This window comes from Mustela lutreola, chromosome 8, assembly GCF_030435805.1.
Source record: "Mustela lutreola isolate mMusLut2 chromosome 8, mMusLut2.pri, whole genome shotgun sequence".
Lineage (NCBI taxonomy): Eukaryota > Metazoa > Chordata > Mammalia > Carnivora > Mustelidae > Mustela > Mustela lutreola.
In genome coordinates, this window is record NC_081297.1 from 17,643,719 (window position 1) to 17,666,786 (window position 23,068).

A 23,068-nucleotide genomic window follows, 5' to 3' on the forward strand; every position below is an offset into this window, starting at 1 on the left:
CCCATTTTACAGATATACTGAGGAGTCTAGATACAGTGCCTAAGGCGGGTGCATTAGGAGAAAGAGATTTAAGTACGTCATTTGTAGTTATAAAGGCAATTAATAAGTGGATTATTAATATGAATAAAACCTTTTTAAGAGATGGAAGCAATAGCACAAGTATGCTAAATTTGTAATCTTTCATAGCAGGGAATCAATATCTGTTGTCTAAAGTTGATAAATCAAAAGGCAGAAGTATCAGCACATTACCTCAGATCACTATAAATTTAATCACAAGAAGAACTAAAAACAGAAATGGGAGGAGATGGAGGATAAGGCTGGGGGAGGGATATTTACTTTCTGTATTCTCATTTCTGTACTACTCAAATTTTACTATCACTGTGCACATGACATAATAAAAATCCTTTGAGTGTACAAGTGGGGTATAAAACAGTAGCTGTGGGGACAGTAGAGGCATGCAGCAAAGAAGAGGGTCTTTGGCTGTCAGAAGAGAAGATGCCAATTACCCAGGAATCAGCACAGAAGCAAGTTTGGGAAACGGGGGGGGGGGGGGGGGGGTAGGGGGGGGAGGAGGGTGAACTCAGTTCAGGGCTCTAGAGAGTGGTATCATCCGCCCCTTTCCCTTCTAGAGCCCTGTGCCACACTCCGTATCTGTGCTCACTGGAGAACACTTGACATGAAGCAGTGTTGACATGAAATCTGCAATTTTCATGTCTGGTCCTTTTCTCTGGTCATTGAACACATATGCATACATACAAATAAATACATTTATGTGGGTATGTGTGTACATACACCTTACATCACACATGCCTGTAAGGGGAGGACTGCATGCTGGCCATCCGAAGACTGGCACTAGGGGTAGAGATGAGAGTTCAGGCAGAGTGATGGCTTCCAAAAGCAAATTTCCAGACCCTTTATCACAGTAAATAGGCAAGCACACAAACTTCTATCACTGAATTCTTCTCAGACAGCCCTGGACAAGGTCATCTTGCTATCGAGGCTGCATCATTTTGATTACATGCAATCTGAAACAATCATCTAATTATCACATGGGACTACATCTTTGACTCCATCGTTAATGAAACATTTGGACCCCAGCACAGGGCTCCATAGGTGGCACATTTTACCCCAAAACAAATCTGAGTGGCAACAACTCTTCTTCTTAAGGGAGCAAAGAGAACTGCTTCTCGTGAAGACCCATGAACTGATAATTTACCTTAAGAATAAAGAAGGGAGATTTTACAGAAGATTGCAACTATTGACTCGTTCTGTCATTAAATCAATTACTGCATCTGATTAGTTTTCCAGTAACACTTGGAGCAGAGAAAACGTTGTTGGCAAAATAGTGAAAATCTGGCAGCCCTGAGATTTCAACATTAGCAGCCGTTCAGAAACAAACAGAGGCAACTTAGTACAATGGAGAAGAATCTTTTGATCTAATTACTTCCGCTAGGAAACCCGACCATTTTTCTTCCTAGTGATTTATTTGGTTTCACAGCATGAGCTCAATTAATTTCTTTATACTAAGAGGTTGCATGAATTCATATCTTCACTAAAAATGTTTGGTGATGTCTAACAACTATGTGATGCTTTGTTAACTCTTTGGTACCAGAAACCACCACATGTACAAAAAAATTACAAATACAATACTTAGTATCTAGAAGGCACTCGACAGAGTGTTATTTAGATTATAGGATATAATTTAATCATATCAAATTACGATAGAGATCAGGAATAGTTTAGAAAGGGAGAACATGTTTAGACAATCCAATGAATAAACATGAAACAGTTGGATGAGATGTCAAGCCATGCAAAAAATTGAAAATGTGTGAATAATTCAACTTTTGAATAAAAAGGAGTGAATAGATCATAACGGACTACTACTGAAACTCCAGATCGCTGTGAATGCATTTTGTTTCTGAAGTTCTCCCCTTTATTTCAACTACAAGTCCTCATCAAAGCAATCTTGGTGTTCCTCCTGTGGAGACGACCGATACCTTCAAATAGAATCCACAAGGCCTTCAGGTCCTTTGGACCATCAAATGGCTAGGTGTAAATTGATTCAAGCCCCATGCAATTCTCTAGGTATCACGGGCAAAAGGAGATGATCAAGGAACACACTTAGCAAATCCCAACCCTTGTTTTCGTAACTGCTCAATTCATCCTAACCTTCTAAGTCTTGTTTTGCAGAAGCGGAATTATCTTATTGCCACTATGTCTGAAAACATTCCTTGGAACAGAGTAATTGCATATGTAGCCTTAGCTAAAATTCCTGCCAAATTGAATAGTTTTACATTTCCTTACCCCTTTATCTGGCATTCTTAAAGCAACAGTATTCAGGAGGAAGGATTTCATGTATAGCAATAAGCATTGTAGAAGAATAGAAAAAGGGGCGTGGTATTTTTCTTCCTATATTTGGGGCATTTATTTTCAAACTGTTTTACCTTAATTATTCACCAAATCCTCTGCAGACACTATGAGATATGTGTATAAGCAGAAAAAATTAATCAATTTAATAAAAAGCCCCCTTCCAAAAATGGCCCAGCATAGTTGTTACACACTCAGTTTCCAATGCTGCACACTGGGTTGAAATCCCAACTCTGCCAGTTATAAGCCACACACTCTGTAAAGCAGCTAGAATAATATGGCATAGCTCAGAAGGTTGGTGAGAAAAGTAGATAAGTAATAATGAGAAGCAAAGATAAAACTCAGAACCATTTACTATTGTTACTCAAAAATTTTAGTTTTTGGAACATGGTTTACTCTTTGTTTTAGACAACAAGTTATAAGTGGTGGTAAAATTCCAGGTTAGGATACCAAAGCCTATTTTAATGTTTATAGCCTGGCTTTGATGGTATTATAAAAACAACCCACCATTTTCTTAGGATCATCAGCTGTTACTTCTGAGAGTCAAACCCCATGCCCAATCTGCCAGACCAGACTCTACCTCCTTCTAGAGCCTCTGGATGCTTGGAGATGGGGAGTCCCTACCCACCTGCCAGGGCTGCATCAGGGAGAGATGACCTTGACTATGGAAGCCAGAACTCTGTGCCTTTCCTGCAGGGTGTGGCTTTGGAACACTGAATCAAGAAGGCCTCTGGGCTCTTGGGAGACTTCCAGAGCTTGCCACCACTTTGCTGAACAAATAGGAGCTCAGAGTTTATTTGACTCACTTTCCCCAGGAACAGTTTGCCACCCTCTTGTGCTCAATACTCAGAACATTGTAGCAGTTTGCTTGAGCAGTTTGCCACCCTCTTGGTGCTCAATACTCAGAATATTTTAGGAAATCAATAAAAGTTAATTAACTTAACTTTACAAAAGGCCCCTCACACTTGGCCTCCAATCTCCTCAATGTGCCCTAGTCTTTCACGTCTCCAGGACTGGGAGTCCTCCTTTACCTGAAATGTTCTCCCTCCTGTTCAGTTCCTGTGAGCACAGCCATCCTTGAAGGCCCAATACAAAGGCCACCCCCTCCCAGCACCGTCTCCTGGCTCCCAAGAAGTCAGCCTCTCTCACGTGGTATCTGCAGTGCTCCTCACCCAGCTTTGTCCCACCACTATGGTTTTGCAAGCACCGTAATAAAGTAACAAAATGCAGTATGAAGCATGAAGACAGGTGCATGAAATCAACAAAAACAAAGGTGTCCAAGACGTTAATACTGCCCTGCTGCAGCGCCAGTTAGAATTAGAATATGTAAGGTGCATGTTTAGGTTAGTATTTCTCAACAAGATCCGCACACTGGAATCACCTGGGGACTTCAAAGTGCTGATAACTTGACCTCCAACCCTACAGTTTCTAAATATATCTGGGACTGAGCATGTGGACGAAGTTGGTTTTTTTGTTTTTTGTTTTTTAAGATTTTTATTTATTTTGCCAGAGGAAGGAGAGTGAGATGGAGAAGCAGGCAGAGGGAGAAGCTGGCTTCTCATGGAGCAAGGAGCCCAGTGCAGGGCTTGATTCCAGAACCCTGGGATCATGACCTGAGCTGAAGCAGATGCTTAATCGACTGAGCCACCCAGGTATCCTGGGACCAAGATTTTTTAAAGCCACCCTTCCCCCAAGTGATTCTAGTGGGTAGCCAGGATTGAAAGTCACTGCTGTAGGCTCACACAGCACACCACTTGTATCTCTTCTACAATACTTAAGTTTATTTGACTCACTTTCCCCAATCTGTTTACTAATTCCCACCTACACCTCTTCCCAGATTCTAAGCTTCTTGAAGTCAATTATCAAATCATTTTTACCTTTTATTTCCCTATAGTGCCTAAGATAGGAGTCTCTACTTAGAGGTATGATATAGTGGTGTCTGGGTGGCTCAGTTGTTGAGCATCTGCCTTTGGCTCAGGTCATGATTCCAGGGTCCTGGGACCAAGCCTCACATCAGGCTCCCTGCTCAGCAGGGGGCCTGCTTCTCCCTCTTCCACTCCCCCTGCTTGTATTTCCTCTCTTGCTATCTCTGTCAAATAAATAAATAAAACCTTTATTTAAAAAAGGGATATGATACATAAGGAGAAATATATATTTGGTCTTCATCCCCATTCCTGGCACAGTGCCTCCCCCCAAATCCTTGGCATTTCCTAAGTGATGACACTGATTAATGTGTCCTTTGTTACGTTAATGATGTGACTTTTTTTTTTTTTAAATGATGTGACTTTTTGAAAGTTGCTAGGTAACCTAACTAATTGCCTGGGACCACATCATGAGATTAGAGGAACTTTCAGTCCTACCCCTGACCTCAGGAAGGAAAGAGAGTGGCAGGTTGAACCAACTGCCAATGGCCAATGATTTCATCAATTGTGACTATGTGAAGAAGCCTCCAATAAAAACCCAATAGGACAGGTCAGGAGACCTTCCAAGTTGGTGAGCACATGGAGGTGCTTGGAGTGTGATGTACTCAGGGAAGGCATGGAAATTCCCTGCCTCTTCTCCCTACCTTGCCCTATCCATCTCTTCAACTTGGCCATCCCTGAGTTATATCCTTTTATAACAAACCAATAATCTATACTTTTCCTCTGAGTTCTGTGAACTGCTCTAGCAAATTAATGGAACCCAAGGAGTGGAGTCACTGGAACCTGGAATCTGTAGCCAGTTGGGCAGAAGCACAGGTTAACAATCTGGGTTTGCTACTGGCATCTGGCATCTGAAGCACTCTGAGTGCAGCAGTAGTGTGAGAGTAAAAGGGAAACACGGGAAGATGACTGAGATTTTTACTAAATGGGAGGAGATCTGTAAGATTCTGGGGGATAAATGAATGCACCACTGTAGGGGATTTGAATTTCAACAACCATGAGTGAGTTGGGCCAAGAAACACTTCAAAAAACTGAACCATAGTATGAATCAAGACATCGAATAGGAGTGTTTAAAAAATAGTAACGGGGAACAGTTGGGCCCTTTGAGCACTTGACATGTCTGAGAAGAGCTTTAAAATGACAACAGGCTCAACACAGAAGAATGGCAGCTACAAACCAAAGGGCACTCTTTATGTGCCTGCACCCTGAGCCAGCAAATACTTACACTGGAGCACAGCCTATCCGGAGGTCAGCACCACGGACAAGGGCATCTCAAAGGAGTCCTAACAGAGGCACCAAAGGAACCAAAGGGAGACTATGACCCTGCTCCCAAATCACCAATCAAAACAATTCTCTTTTATTCCATAAAACACATAACGTAATTTTTTCTACTCTTCAGAAGAATGACTAACATTAAACTCTTCATGTAAGACCTTTCAATGAAGAGCATTTGCTACTGAAATGACAAATCTAAAGTAAATAATAGAATTTTATTGTTTCTGGCCCTGTTATGAGATTTCCAATTTCTAATCTTTTTAAAAATGCACTTTTTTATTGATTTAGCAAGTATCATATCAAACACTTAAACTTCTTTTAGTAAACCCTGAGGGTGTATAAAAAAAAAATTCAAATACAGTAAAGCAATATAAAAGGATATTAAATCTAAATAGACCAAAGTTTCCTCACAAAATTAGCATTTCAGTTCACACTGGGTGACAAAGATAAGTTAATATACTAGTGTACTTGCCTCCCCAAAAGGCAAGATGGTAACTAATAATATTTGAGCCCTGCCTGAGTATCAGCAATAGTACTAGTGATTTCTCATTAATGTCATTTAACCCACATCAACACCACCTGCCCAGGTTGAAACTGATGTCCTCATTTTCCACATAGAGACAATGAGTATCAGAGAAGATAAGCAATTTGTCTCAGGTCACATAACTGCTAAGAACCCAAGCTAGCATTTGATCCATCTGCCTGACTCCCACGTTTGCTTTATTTTACTACCTTGCCATGCTACTAGACCTGAGCAAAGGATGCCATGATAATCTATGGCAAATTGGTATTTCCTTTATCTGCTACTTCCTAAATGCATTACAGATCAGAATAATACACAGATTATTCAGACCTAACTGCAGTCTGTGAAAATCAATTTTACTTAAACCAATATTGAAACCATCTTATAATCAAATAATCAGTCTTGCTGAGTGTAATAACTGTAAAGCAAGAGCATTATATGTTGTTTAATAACCAAAAACAACCTGAAAAACAGCCTCATTAAAGCCAGAGTTAATTTTTCTGTTGGTCACCTGCTCTTTTATTCATCATCATTATTTATACATGTATTTATCAATAGATTAATTAGCAGGCAAAGTGAATATGGGTTCTAAGAACTTAAATCATTTGAAGTGCATCCGAATGATAAGGGAAAGCTGAGATTTTAATGTGGAAAAGATAAAATACTAGAAAACATATTTTAATATCTAAGAGATAATAAGTTTTCATTTTTCTCCTCTCAAAAAGCGTAAGATTACATTGTAAATCGTGTGTTACACGATGACATATTGAAAGGAGAGAGGAAATTTGTTTAAAGAAAAAAAACAGCCATTTTCTAATACCACTAACAGAGCTTAAAGACTTAATGTTAGAGATGAACAACAGATGAATTCAGGAATTAGTAACCTGATTCAGGGGACTGAATCGATCATTAATGACTGTCACGCATTCTGCAGAATTCTGAGACCAAATGCATGTGGAGCAGATGTCCTGAGACCATGTTAAAAGGTACAAAAAATAGTCAAAAGCTTATGTACCTTCCAGATGGAACCCTGTTAAGGGAGGATTACTATATAATATCTAGATACTATAATACCACTACTGTCTAAATCAGGACACTTCTGAGTGTGAAGGGAGGCTACTAAGAAGCAAATATGCCAGAACAACTGGAATAACCTGGAACTGTCATGGTACGGTCACCCTAATAGATGACAAATGCCCTACATGCCCCAAAAACCTTCAACTGACCTTCACTTTACAGCCTATTGAACTTTATTTACATGCCCTTAAACATCTCTTTTGTCCTTTAAGTATTTTTATGTATCTTTCTCTCTCTCTCTCTTTTTTTTTTTAAACTGAGGTATAATTTACAAACGCAAATTGCCTATTTTTAGGGTGTACAACAGGATGGTTCGATGTATGTACACGTTTGTGAAGTTATTTCCGCAATCATATTGATTTGTACACCCATCACCTCAGAGCTACCTTTTTTTTTTACTTGGCACGGTGAGAACAGTTAAGACATACTCTCTTAGCAACTTCCATTTATAATACAGTATTTTTACCACTACTCACCATGCTGTACGTTAGAGCCCCAGAGCTTTTTCATCTGCTAACGAAAGTTTGTATCCTTTGACCAACCTCTTTCCATTTTTCCCACCCCACGCGCCCACCTTCTGGTAACCACTGCTCCATTCTTTGGTTCTATAAATTTGGCTTTTTAAGATTTTACATATAAATGAGATCATGCAGTATCTGTCTCCATCTGGCTTATCTCCATTGGCATAATGTAGTTCCAGTTCATTTGTGTTGTCACAAATGGCAGGATTTCCTTCTTTTTGATGGCTGAGCAATATTCCACTGTATTTACAGACCACATCATCTTTCTCCATTCATCTCTCAACAAATATTTAGGGTATTTTTTTTTCATGTCTTGGCTATTTATAATAATGCTACAGTGCACAAAAGAGTGTAGATAGCTTCTTGACATCCTGATTTTATTTCCTTTGGATAATTATGTATCTTTCTTAATCTTTATATATTGTCCTTCCTTTTCATCTTCCCTTCACCTTTACTTCTAGTTCCATCCCTTCCTTTCCCTTTCTTTCTCCTTCCCTTTCTCTCCTCTCTTTCCGTGGCTCTGCCCTGAAGCATCCATGAAGCTCTCTCCTTCTTCCCTCTTCTCCCTTTTATTTATTTATGTGTTCTTATTTATTTTTAAATATTTGATTGATTTTTTTAGTAAGCTCTACACCCAGCATGAGACTCAAACTCATGACACCGAGATCAAGAGTCACACCCTCTAGGGGCACTTGGGTGGCCCAGTGGGTTAAGTCTCTGATTCTTGACCTCAGCTCAGGTCTTAAACTCAGGGTTGTGAATTCAAACCCCTCCTTGGGCTCCACATTGGGTGTGGAGTCTACTAAAAACAAACAAACAAACCAACCACACCCTACTGGCTGAGCCAGTCAGCACCCCATCCCTTTTCTCCCTTTTATTATTTTTTTATTTTTTATAAACATATATTTTTATCCCCAGGGGTACAGGTCTGTGAATCACCAGGTTTACACACTTCACAGCACTCGCCAAAGCACATACCCTCCCCAATGTCCATAATCCCACCCCCTTCTCCCAAACCCCCTCCCCCCAGCAACCCTCAGTTTGTTTTGTGAGATTAAGAGTCACTTATAGTTTGTCTCCCTCCCAATCCCATCTTGTTTCATTGATTCTTCTCCTACCCACTTAAGCCCCCATGTTGCATCACCACTTCCTCATATCAGGGAAATCATATGATAGTTGTCTTTCTCTGCCCCTTTTCTCCCTTTTAAAACAAATTCTCTCTTCTAGATACTGTGTTGCCTCCATCCTGCCAAGCCCATCCCAATTTGCCATTATCCGGGACTGAAATAAAGTTTAAAATTTTTCCCTTTTATTGAATAGTTTTGTGTTGTTTTTTTAACTCAAAAGCAGCTGAGTTGGATGTTTCCTACTTCTTTTTCTACAGAAAAAGGCATTTTGGTAGATAGAATGACCCCCAAAGAAATCTATACCCAAAGCTCTGGAACCTATGAATATGCTAAATTACATGGCAAAAGAGACTTTTTTTGCAGGCATGATTAAAGTTATAAATTTTAAAAGAAGATTATGTTGGATCATCTGGGTAAGCCCAAGTCAATTACATGAGCCTATAAAAGTGGAGAAATTTCTCCAGCTAGAAACAGAAGAGACACAGCAAGAGTCAGTCAATGAGGTTCTAAGCTTGAGGAGGAGTCAAAGCTCTTGCTGGAGAGGGTCACGTGATGGAGACGGCCACGTGCAAGGATCAGAGAGAGCCTCTAGGAGGTAAGGGTGGACCCCAGTTGGCAGCAAGCAAGGAGACAAGACCCCAGTCTTACAACCACAAGGAACTGGATTACTCCAACAACCAGAATGTGCTTGAAAGCAGCAAGGAACACAGCCCTGCCAACATGTTGATTTTGGCTTTAAGAGACTCTAAGTAGAAGACCCAGTTGAGGCAGGTTGTATCAGGATTTCCAAGAACTGTGAGATAACAGATTGGTGTTTTAAGCCACTAAATTTGTGTCAGTGTGTTATAGCAGCAATGGAAAACTAATATAGTATATATACATTGTATTTATTCTGTTTACTTTGGGGAGGAGTGGTTCACAGTTAGCAGCTCCCATAAACAAAAGAACTGCCTACCACATCTTTATTTTAGGCTGTCTGGATATATGGTGCTATGGTGCTAATTGATTTTACAATCACTGTCATGTTTTCAGATCTAAGGATAAACTTAGTGATCTAAAGGGACTCGTTCTCAAAACACATATCATTACTGTCAACACTTAGTTGGTTATCTTTCTCACAAAATTTTCTGGGAAAAACTTCCTCATTTGGCTTTTTTTAAATACCTCTTCAAACTTGCAAGAGATGTAACCAAAACATTTTGCTTCTCCAAGCATTCGAGGGATATACTATCCTCTACCACACTACGAAAACTGAAGAATAATTAACCTAAATTTAGAAACAGAACAACAGGTTGTTAGATCCATGATGCAGAAACAACTAGTTGATTCTACCTATTGACTCAATTTTTCAGTCACGTTGACCTTAAGAAAATTCTTGTGTCTCATAACATCAAAAAATATCAACAACAATAATAAAAACAAAAAACTTTGCCAATTTTCTCTGGTTAAAAAAGAAATCCTGTTTTTCTTTTCATCTGCCCAAATTCCTATAATAGATACATGGCAAGATAGTCTATTAAAATAGGAGTTTATATTCTTGTTCTTGCTACTGCCATAGGATCTTAGAGAAGTAAGGTAAATTGTGCACCCTCCATCCATCTTCTAAACAGTACAAACTCTTGAGTTCTGAGTTCAGGGCCTTCAGAAATTTTGAGATTAGGAGACAAACAACAGAAACTGCTAGAACCCCCTACTCAGGTCTTGGAGTCTGTTACTAGCCAAAAAGATGGAGGTGGCTTTGAGTTTAGATGGTGAGAATGACATCAAACCTAACAGAAGAAAGTGGTAACTGTAAGGAGCTGCCCCCAATTCCTGTTTACTGTCCAGGATATCTGATGGGATGGTCTGGGATGATGGAGTCTGAGCACAGGAGCTATGTATGGCCTTGGTTGACGTGGAGAACCCATATCTGGTACTGCAGGAGAAGGGCATCCCGCCTTGGAATTGACCACAAAGGCTTGAAGAACCTGCATCTCAGCAGCAACCAAAACTGCCTAAAGAGTTGGTGGCCCTCCTCAATTTTTTAAACTGCACAAGACCATTGGTTTCTTGGGCCATTTTCAGGTGCAGGGGGCTCTAATGATGACTGGTATTGGGTCCCTAGCTACCCTAGCGAACAGATGCTAAAACAAAGATTTAATCAGAAATAGAAATGTTAAGCAATGTGGGGTTTGTATATGTTTATTGCAGAGAAATTCATGCCAGCTATGTGGGTATGCATGGATGGGTAGATGAGAGGGAGTAAATGAAAGGAATCCAAGAAATTAGCTATTTAAAATAGGGGGGGGTGGAGTGGAAAGGACCCTGCTTTCTTCTTCTTCTCAAGGCTTTTTCTGTTGTTTCTATTTGGTGCTATGTATGGATATTTACTAGTCACAATCAAGCAAGACTGCAGAGAAGCTTGGAAGAAGACCAAGTAGAAAAACTTCTTCCATGGCTCTGACAGAAAGCACAAAGCAATACTAACAGTGATTTGTAGTGTGCAGGCAACTCTTTCCTTTTGGGCCAATCCAGTTTGCGGGAGACAATTCGTGATGTGTTATGGGAATATGTGGCCATGTGCTTTATTCCTGTGACATTGTCCAAATCAGTGTCTGGGAACTGTCATGACTCTGTTGGGAAGGTTTGTGAAGAGGCCAGAGCTGACACTGAACACCATGATATTTTATCCACTTCCAATGTCAATGGTAATTTCGGTGATGACATACCCAGGTAAATACACTGCTTGCAAAAAATCAGCTGACTACTATTCTCTGCATTAAATATCTCACACACACACACACACACACACACACACACCCTCAAGAAAATTAAGCCCACGAAGATACTTTATTAGTAGAAAGTCACAGCTGACTTAACTTTCAAAAGTCAGGAAATGTATAAATTCCTTCTGTAACTTTATCTCATCCCCACCACATAAGCACACAGTGAAGCATGAAACCTAAATATGCAAATGGAGTACCTTTTCTTGCGGAGATGATTTTGACATCCCTTGCTCTGTTTCTTCAAAATGACTTCCACCAGAGTCATACTCTCATTCATCCCTCTTCTACATGAGCCCTTTCCATACGCCAAACAAACACGGGGCTCAGGGGGAGTATTTCATGCCAACAAGAGAGTCAGGGCAGGGGCGCCTGGGTGGCTCCGTGGGTTAAGCCGCTGCCTTCAGCTCAGGTCATGATCTCAGGGTCAAATAAATATGGGATCAAGTCCTGCATCAGGCTCTCTGCTCAGCAGGGAGCCTGCCCCTCTTTCTCTCTGCCTGCCTCTCTGTCTACTTGTGATCTCTCTCTGTCAAATAAATAAATAAAATCTTTAAAAAAAAAAAAAAAAAAGAGAGAGAGCAGAAAAAGAACAGCAGGGAAATTCTCCAGTGGTACTCCTCCCAGATCCATTCCACAGCCCACTGCGGCCAACCTGGCTGCCATCTGCCCACACACCTCATCATTTTTACTCAGTCTCTTTGAAAGTACCATTCAGCCCCTTTAAAACAATTTGACCACTTCCCTAACAACTCACATTTGTGACCTCCCTAGAACTCTGGATCAAAACTCACCTTCTCCAGAAAGCCTTTTTGTTTTTTAATTTAACTGTTCCATGAACTCGTCCAACAACACATAGGTATCCAGTTAAGAACAGAATCTTTTGCCCTTGTTGACATGTAGCATTATAAGCAAGATAAAGCACAACAATGTTAATTAGAGAGAGGCCGAATGACTGTTATCATAGCAAACAGATCAATCTTACATGAGTATAACACAGTAGAACTGTATCTTCTGGATGGAGCTTACCAAGAGCTCTATAAACCACAAAGCCAGTAGACTTCTGTCAAATAAATATGTGGAGTTCTGTTAGACAAGGAACATGGAAGAGATGAGGTAGCCATGAGATGAGATAGCATGAAATAGCATTGAACAAGGAGCCAGAAGGCACAGGTCATTCAAAATCACATGGCTTGATGTTTGCCCAGTTTTTCTACACATTTAGAAAGTAAATACCTTGAAAATAAGCTTGTGGCCCTCCTCTCCCAATCCACACACAAATCTCATATAATGCAAAGCTGGTAGATCATATGCATAGAAAAAGCATCAGTAAGTCTTTGCTACCACATATTTGCATATATAGCCAGGACCAATCAGTTTTAGTGGTTTTAAAAGGAAACAAGCAAAGGACACCTAGGTGGCTCAGTCACTTAGAGGTGCCCAACTCCTGATCTTGGCTGAGGTCTTAATCTCATGGTTGGGAGTTTGAGCCCCAAGCTGGGTTCCACGCTGGGCTATGGAGCTGAGCCCAGAGCTGGGTTCCATGCTGGGTGTGGAGCCTACTTAAAAGGACATAGGGAATTTTATAAATTTTTGGCTTTTTCAGAGCCTGAAAGAATATTTATAGGAATACTTAGCCAAGAATTTTTATTTTACAGAGGGAGAAACTGAGGTTAGGATGGTTTATTCAAGGGCACACAGCATGAAGAAGTGACTCAGATGGCACAGAATTCAGGCTCCTGAACCCTAGCCCAGTGTTCCTCTCAAGCACGTAAGGGGAAATCAGGTTCAAACACTCAATATTATGTCATAAAAACTTTCAAGTCTCCTGGGAAAACTGACACTTAAATGACATCATGTTTTTTTCTGTGTCTATTGGCAAAGCCTTCTGCTTGATGACTTTTTGATATGGGCTATATATCTTTGCATAATACTTTAATATGTGTATTGTTTAAGATTATCTTTGGCTGAACATATCCACAGTAATAATTAGAGATCCTCAGTAAGAATTAAAAATGACATTCGTTTTCCTGTCACCTAAAGAAGTCCAGCAGCAGGGGACCTACCCAAGACAGGTCTGAGCCGTATCCCTCCCCCTCCAGGTCTCTGTCATATTTTCCTTGAGCTTCAGTTGTTCCTAGAGCTTCATCCATGTCCTCTGAATTCAGCCAACAAGAAGGAGAAAGGGTGGAGAAATGATACACCTCACTCTTTGTGAAGATCTCTTGGAGTTAGTGAACAACAGTTCTGTTTACATCATCTTAACTCTAACCTAGTCATGTGGCCCCACCTAGCTGCAAAGAACCCTGGACCATGTAGTTTTTTATCAGGTGGCCACATGCCCCACTAATAGCAGGGTTCTGTTACTAGGCAAGAAGGAGAGAATAAATTGAAGGAGCTACCAGCATCCTTTTTCACAGAATTTCTGCTCAGCCATCCCCTTCTTGATATATTCAAAGAATGCCTTCATATTCCACAAATAACCCAGGTACTAAAATAGAATGCTATGATTTATAGAGATAAAGTAATATGAAGTAGCCTAATAGCAATCATTTGAAGCACATTTAATACAAAAGGAATTATTTTATTAAAATGGAATTACTATAAGCTCACAACTTGGCCTTAGGGATGCTAACAACAGCAAAATAATCCTAGGGCTATTAGAAAATTGTTCATAATTTTAGAAATGTTTAAACTTCTATAATTTTTAAATTTAAATTTATATAATTTTTAAGTTGTTTGTAAATTTAGAAATTTTAGAAAGCAAGAAATTAGTCACCAGGTCATGACATTTGTCAAGAGAGCTTACAAGAGTGGTCAGTTTCTTTAAGAGTCTGGCCAGTCCCTTCTACCCACCTCTCTGCCTCTTTCCTACTCCCTTCAACCCTGCAAAAGGCCAAATCATTGCCAAGGCAACCGAGGCTCTTCATTCTCCCCAGCGGATTCTGGTCGCCTATGTCCAGAACAGACAAGCACTTCAAAACAAGAAGTCAGAGACTGAGGTTTGGTTTCTGCCTCTGTCACAGAATGTCCCGTGTCTTGGGGTCCATATCCAAACTACAGAAATGAAGACTGTGGGTTCTTCTTTCCTATGCCTCATGCTAGGGATACTACCAAGAGGGGTCTGGAAACCATGTTACTCAAAATGTAGATTTTAAATAAATGCAAAATATTTTCCACGTTGGATCTAATCAGTCCGTTTAAGCCCTTTCCAGACAGCTGTTCAGCATTAAGAGCCTGACTCCCCATATTTCATATAGAAAACCCACATTACTATCAGCCAAAAAACTGCTGAAAAACTGTCTCGAAATGAGCCTAGTATTATTTCAACATTGTAACCAAAATCGATGAAGTACTCTTTCTCCGAACAACCTGGTTCCTTTTCTCTTTCTCCCATCTCCAATAATGTCCCCTTGTCAATAGTGAAGAAACTCTAAATATCGTTCCATTAGCTTCACAATCCATTCTGTGAGTGACTATGATCTTTTGGATTTCTGAAGATTCCTTTTAGCCCCGAACTGACTTTAAAGGCTTCCAGTTACCTAACCTCTCTGGATCTCTATCTCATTTGAAAAAACTGAGTGCTTTATAAAAGAAAGTCCCCAAAGTATGTCCCAGATCAAACAGATCTCAGGATTCTACCCTAGGATTCCCAAATAGCAAGGTCACAGAATGCAAGTGAAGCTTTAAACTTCTTTTGCAATGTTCCAATAAGAAGTACAGCTGTTTAAAAATAATTTGACAATTCTTCTGGATGAATTCTTCTGAAGAAGAAATCGTTTGTATACATCATCCTGTCTTATCATACTTTCACAGCTGCTGATGAGTGGCAATTCTCAAAGCCATTTTGGGAGAGTTGGTGAAATGAAAGTGATATAGGCTCCCAGGTAAGTACCAATTAAAATTATTTCAAATCATTTAAAATTGAGTGTTATGTAATAGTCTTAGAATACCGCTTTTGGAAGAACAAGTGCTTCATCTTTTTGCAAGGGGAAAAGAATCCTCTTGCTTCCCAACTATGAAAGATAATCTGATGTCAAGCACTTATGCAATATGTACTCTGCAGCATTCATTATTTCAAGTTCATAGATCAGGGACAGCAAGTATAGGTGGAAGCCTGAAAAGAGCACAGTCATCTTTTTTTTTTTTTTTTCCAATTTCCCTTTCTTTGCTTTTGCTTCCTTTCCAGATTCTGTGAGTGCCCCACTCAGATGCAGAAAGAATAGTGTCCAACTGGACGATTTCCAGGGTTCCCCTCTTGAGTAAGGTCTCTCCAGTTAATGACAAGTAATACCAAAGCTTTAACTTCCAATCACGTGTCCATTTGTCCTTCAAATTACAATGGTAAAATGCAGTTTTTCTAGAGCTTTCTAAAGTGGTTTAGATTCTCAACCCTTAACCCCCCCCCACTTCAGTTCCTCCCAATAGAGCTGGACCAAAGAAAGAATTGTATTTTAAATAGAATACCATCCAGAAGTGAGTGTGGGAAACTACTCCTCCTAAGGATCAAAGTAATATTCGCAAAAAGGAAAGAAAATTGCAACTTAGTGTTTGCTTCTGTGCGTTCAAAATGTCACTCCATACCTTGCGTACAGTACTTTCATAGCCGAAGGTAATGTGAATGCTGGCTACTGGGAAATCACTTTCTTAAATTTTTGCTTGAGGGAAGCAGCAGCTTAACTTTTAAACATGGGGCCCCTGGGTGGGGGGGAAGGGAGTTCCCTAAAGACTTCATTTACCTTTATTAATTCAAGTGTAAATTAACCTCCAGGAAAGATCACACCCTCCTTATAAGCAGTTCTCCAAAAAGGTAGAGGCGGTAGAGTTAACTGACCTTGAGCGAGGAGAGGGGGAACTTAAACTTCGTGCTGCTTATGCAGCAAAAACATTTGCAAAACACTGAAATGATCAATTCCAAGGAAGGCTTCATAACTGAAATTTCTCATTTCAGGTTTTAAAATTCACCTTAGGAGAGTCACCTTTAAAAGGCACTCAAATTCATTATAAATAAACTATATTAACGTAAGTTTACGTTTTCTTGCATCGTGAAGATAAATAATATAGTCTTGTAGGAACATTTTAAATTTTAGTTATTACCATTATTTTTAGAAAATTCTTACCATTATTTTTATAAAGTAATAGGACTTTAGTTTTAAAAAATGCAATCCTGACCAAGTAACTTAACTCTTTTTTCATACATAAAAATGAGAGATTGGGACCACAAAACCCCTAACAATCCCCTTTGTTTAAGATCTTATGATTTAAGGGTGCCTGGGTGGCTCAGTGGGTTAAGCCGCTGCCTTCGGCTCAGGTCATGATCTCAGGGTCCTGGGATCGAGTCCCGCATCGGGCTCTCTGCTCAGCCGGGAGCCTGCTTCCCTCTCTCTCTGCCTGCCTCTCCATCTACTTGTGATTTCTCTCTGTCAAATAAATAAATAAAATCTTTAAAAAAAAAAAAAAAAGATCTTATGATTTAAAAAACAAAACAAAACAAAAACCAAAAAACCTTTGCCTCAATTTTAACTTCTTCAAATTTCTGTTGTGCTTATATCATCTACATTATAATAATCATGTTTTAGGGGTGCCTGGGTGGCTCAGTGGGTTAAAGTCTCTGCCTTTGGCTCAGATCATGATCCCAGGGTCCTAGGATTGAGCCCTGCATCATCGGGCTCTCTGCTCAGCGGGAAGCCAGCTTCTTCGTCTCTCTCTCTCCCTCCCTCCCTCCTTCTCTGCCTACTTGTGATCTCTGTCAAATAAATTTAAAAAAATAAAAATTAAAAAAATAAAATAAAATAAACAATAATCAAGTTTTAAATTTATAAAAGTACTTTTCTCAAGGCACTTTCAAATCCATTATCTCACTACTCATTGGAAAGATGTGGTTGGAAGAAAGGATCTTCATATTCTCACTCCATGTTTTTCACTGACAACTGCTAAGCCTGGGGAATTTATCAGAGCCATAAAGCTCCTGACCTGGAAAGGTCACTTAATTTATACCTTTTTGCAGTCCTCAATAAAGCCGAGGATCAGAACAACACTGGATTTTTCACACCTTCATCCTGTGTCTCTTGATTAAATCAGACTCTAAGTGATTTTTCTTTTCTTTCTTTCTTTCTTTTTTTTTTTTTTTTTTTTTTTTTTTGGTGTTATCTGTTAAATGATTTAACATAGCAGAAGTAAAACACAATGCATATCCCCGCAACAACAGAAACATGACAGGCTACAAATAATGGTTTATTTCAGAATAAAATCTCACCAAGGAACCTAAGCAGATAATAGCCTAAGGAAGTTTCTAACATGAGATGGCTCAAATTTGGAATGTAGTATATAAGTGGCCTCTAATATGGATATTGGAAGATTCCTTCCATACACACTCTTTTTAGATTTTCCATGACTGATTCACTTACTCATTCAATTAGTGTACTGTTATCAGCGATCTCCAGTGCTTACTGTCCTTTTGGGGATACAGAGATGAAGAGTAATCAAAAATAGCTAATATTTATTGAAAATGTAGAATGTGCTCAGCTGCTAAGAAGTTTTTGTATAGTTAAAGCCAACGTAAGATAACACAGCCAGAAAATGGTTGTGCCTGGTTCTAAAACACAGATCTCTGCCTAGAGGCTATGTTGCTAAGGGCCCCCCATTGTAAAAGTAAACTAGAACCCCAGCCTTGAGAAGAATCACCCAGATCTAGTGAGTATGACCCACTCATTCTTGCACTAACCTGACACTTGCCTTTAAATTGTTCACTTCTGTTCACTAACCCTGTCCCATCCTCCACCTCTCTCTCCAAAATAAAACAACAGATCACAAGCCATTTCTAGAAAAGCTTTTTTGAAGCTCCCTGGGAAAAAAAAAAAAGAACTTGCTAATGACCTGGTAATTGTTTTATGCCTTTTTAAATGAAGTGTGAAGTCACCAAAAAGTCACAGAAATACTGTAAAAGCTTTGGCAGAATTTATGGCTTCCCAGGGGGACTGCCTCATACTGGAATTGGCAGTTGCATTCTCAGCTTTAAATAAATGAAGAGACTGAAAAGAGAAGATGTATCCTATAGTCACTACCTGATTTTTAAAAATAACATTCATACATATGAAGATACAATGAAGCAGGCATTGACTAGAGGGTAAATTGACACAACTTTCTGGAAGGCAATTTGCATTCCTTCTAAAAAGATGTTCACGCCCTTTGCCCCAGTAACTCCATATTCTAGGGAAAGAATTAGGTATTTGTACCAAGGCATATTCATATGCATGGTCTCTAAATCTTAATAAAAATACCACAACATGGGACGCCTGGGTGGCTCAGTTGGTTAAGCAGCTGCCTTCAGCTCAGGTCATGATCCCAGTGTCCTGGGATCGAGTCCCACATCGGGCTCCTAGCTCGGCAGGGAGCCTGCTTCTCCCTCTGCCTCTGCCTGCCTCTCTGTCTGCCTGTGCTCACTCGCTCTCTCTCCCTCTGTCTCTGACAAATAAATAAATAAATAATCTTTAAAAAATAAAAATAAATAAATAAAAATAAAAATGCCACAACATTGGAAGTAGTATATAAATGTGTAAGAATATGGAAACAATTTAAATACATTATAATGTATTAATTCACACAGCGGGCTTTACAGCCATTTATGGGCTCTTTCCAAGTATTTTTAATGATGTGGGAAAATATACAAAAACATACAAACCACTGTATGCATGACGACCTTTTCCAAAGATTGGTTATTACAGAAAGAGGGAAAAGGACAAGACAAGGTTCATATGCATTAAAAAAAAACCCCAAAACCCTGTAAGGAAACAGAAACAAAAAAGTATAAAAGTAACCAAAAAGTAGGGTGTCTGGTGGCTCAGTCGGTTAAGCATCCAACTCTTGATTTCGGCTCAGGTCATGAGCTTGCGGTTTTGAGATGGAGCCCCGCATTGGGTTCAGCAAGAACTCTGCAGGACATTTTTTATCTTCCTTTCCCTCTGCCACTCCCCTCGGGTGCTGGTGTGCCTGCTGGCTCACGCTCTCTCTCAAAAGAAATAAATAAAATATATTTTTTTAAAGTAACCTAAATAAAAGTTATTTCTTAAAAATCAAAGGAGAATGAACTTGGATTAGGTGATATTTTTTAGCTATAACACCAAAAGCACCAGCAACAAATGAAAAAATAAACATCAGCAGTATTTTGTGCTTCAAAGGATACCATCAAGAAAGTGCAAAGACATCCCACAGGATAGGGAGGAAAGTTTTGCAAATCATGTCTCATAAGGGAATTGCATCTAGAATATATAAATAACTACTGAAGCTCATTAATAAAAACACAACCCAATTTTTAAAATAGCCAAAGAAATTGAGTTGTCCAAAGAAGATAGACAAATGTATGATAGGCACATGGAAATTCATGCACATGATTAACCATCAATATAAACCCAAACCATAATGAGATACCACTTCACACCCACTAGGATGGCTGTCATCAAAAAGTTAGATATTAGCAAATACTGGGTGTAAAGAAATTGGAAGCCTCATACACTGCTGGTGGGAATGTAGTGGTTAAGCTACTTTAGAAAATAATCTGGCAATTTTTCAAATGTTTTAATAGTAAGTTACCATCTGGCCTAGTACTTCCACTCCTGGGTATCTACCCAAGAGAAATGAAAACGTAAGTCCACACAAGAACTTGTCCGTGAGTGTTCATAACAGCATTATTCATAATACCCAAAGCGGAAACAACCCAATTACCAACTGATGAATGGGTAAATAAAATGTGATATAGCCATGTAATGAACTATTACTTGACAGTAAAAAAAAAAAAAAATTGAAGTAATGATCCATGCTACAAAATGGTTAAGTCTCAATAACATTATGCCAAGTGAAAGAAGTCAGTCATAACTATATACTGCATTAAGCCCATCTACACAAAAGATCCAGAATAGGCAAATCTAGAGAGATGGGAAATAGGCTGGTGGTTAACTGAGGCTTCGGCAGAAGGTAGATGGAGAGAAGCCATGTCGGGGGAGGTGAGAACCAAATGGGGATGGGGTTTCTTTTGGGGGTAATAAAAAAGTTCTGGAGTGATGACAGTGATGGTTGCGCAGTTTTGTAAATATGTTAAGAACCACTGAATTGGGCACTCTACTTTTTTGGTTGTTTTATTTTTTCTGAATTGCAACTTTTTATTTTTTAGTTGTTTATAATATTTAAATTTTTTTATTTCAAGTATAATTAACAGACAATGTTATATTAGCTTCCTGTACAATGCAGTACCTCGAACATAATAACTCAACAATTCCTTCTGTATATTTCTCTGAACTTTAAATGAGTGAATCATATGATATGTGAACTATATCCCAATAAAGTTGATTTAAAAAACCAAGGGAGCAAGACTAATTTACTCTCATTATTTCATCCATCAGTCCTGCAACAAGCTTTTACTGTGGCCTGTACTAAACGCAATGAAAGATTCACAAATAAAGTCAATCCCTTGTTTTCAAGTTTATGTGAATTAACTCTAATCCATGCTAGAAGTAATAGTGCTATGGTATTTATATACATACCTAATTATACAGATTTTACAGACGTTCTGTCACAACCTTACAAAGAACAAAGAATGGGGATTATCATTTCTCACTCCACTTTTTCTAAGAGTTCATACATAACTTTGTCACTTACTGTAGATTTCTACCGAATCAGAACTGTATTTCCAATTGTCTCCTGTAAATATCCACTTGGGTGCCCAGCTAACATCTCAAACAGAAGTTTTAAACAATATTTTAACTCTCCATTCCTACCCCCTTCTTGCTCTACCAAATGCACACGTCTTCCCGTTTCTACCTCTCAGGTAGAACATGGCATGGCACCCTCCCAGAAATCAGGTCTAGAAATCTCAGAAACACCTGAGTCTGCACACTGCCTCAGCTCCCAACCCAGGCCATCACTAATGGCTTACAATCCTACCTCTTAAATGTCACTGCAGATAAGGCTCCACTCTCTCTCTCACTACCTGGATCATGCCTTCCCCATCTTCACCTAAGACAGGACAACCATTTCCTAAATCACACCTCTCATTCCAGCCTCTTCCTCCAATTCTTGTCCCCAGGTTACAGTTAATTTTCTTCCCTTTAAGTTTTATTTTTTTAAAGGTGAAAACACACTTAAATGCAGAAAATCATATAAGAACCTAAGAACTGACACATCTCAACACAATGTAACTTTTGCAGTAAATGTGATTTTTTTTTCTAAGAAGAAATAGAGATTTCAGTCAAAACTGCATTTATCTTTGTTTCCTTTCTAGTTTCACTCCTTTCCTTCCTGTCCCAAAGATGTTTTTATGACTGTAAGTGCATAATTCCAGTACATATTTTTAATATACACACACATATATATGTACAATATGTTCTGCTTTGTATGTTTTAAATTTAACTTTTTCATTGAGATATGACATAAATACAGTAAATGGTACATACCTTAAGGGTATGTCTTCATGAATTTACCAAACGAACACGCTTCTATCGCCATCTCTCAGATCAAAAACCTCAGAAGCTTCCTCTGCACCTGCCCCTGACCTTAGTCATTACTGTACATCACCACTATTTTGACCTCTATCACCATAGACTAAATTTGCCTGTTTCTGAATTCTATCTGAGTGTAAATAAATGAATAAAGTGTATTTTTTATCTTCTGTACTTAATTTCTTTCATTCAACACATATGTGAGGTTTATCGAGGTTACTAAGTATAGTCCATGTTAGCTATTTTTCATTGCTGTATAGCATTCCACTGTATATATATACTCCATGGTAGACATTTGGGTTGTTTCCATTTGGAACTGTAAGTAATAATTTTGCCATGAATATCCTTATACATGTCGTTTGAAACATATACGTATATAATTCTCATGAGCATACACCTAGAATGGAACTGTTGTGTCATTAAGTCTACACATGTTCAGTGTTAGCAAAGAACCTCCAGTTTCCACCTGTATAATCCCAACAATATTAAATGAAAGTTCTAGTTGCTCTTCATCATAACCAATATTTGGCATTCCCATCCCCATTTATAAAGCCATTATGGTGGGTCTATCTGATATTTTTAACTTTATCTCTCTGATAAATTATATTAAATACTTTTTTATAGACTTATTGGTCATTTTGATCTTCTTTAGCAAAGTGCCTGTTCCAGTCTTTTGGTCAGCACTTATTGGGTTGTTCCCCCTTTTTATACTGATTTGTGGGTGTTCTGGACACATTCAGATATTAGACATTTAAGAAATACATGAATTATAAACATTTTATTGCACATTTTTCATTCTCTGAATCGTAAGAGTAAACAGAAATTCTCAATTTCAATGAAGTCTAATCCATCCTTTCTTATGCTTTTTTCTGTATCCTGTTCAAAAACTTTTCAACTACATCGTCAAGCTGTTTTCTTCAAGAAATTTTATTGTTATGCAATGTAGATATATGATTGACTTAAAATTCATATTGGCATATGGTATGAACAGAGATCAATGTCTG

General features: G+C 38.9%; 1 long non-coding RNA gene across 1 annotated transcript in view; it reads right to left on the reverse strand.

Moving 5' to 3' along the window:
- The window catches only part of LOC131838160 (uncharacterized), a 349,742-nt gene that overhangs the window by 229,793 nt on the left and 96,881 nt on the right, over positions 1-23,068 (reverse strand). The gene's annotated exons all lie outside the window — the stretch shown is intronic.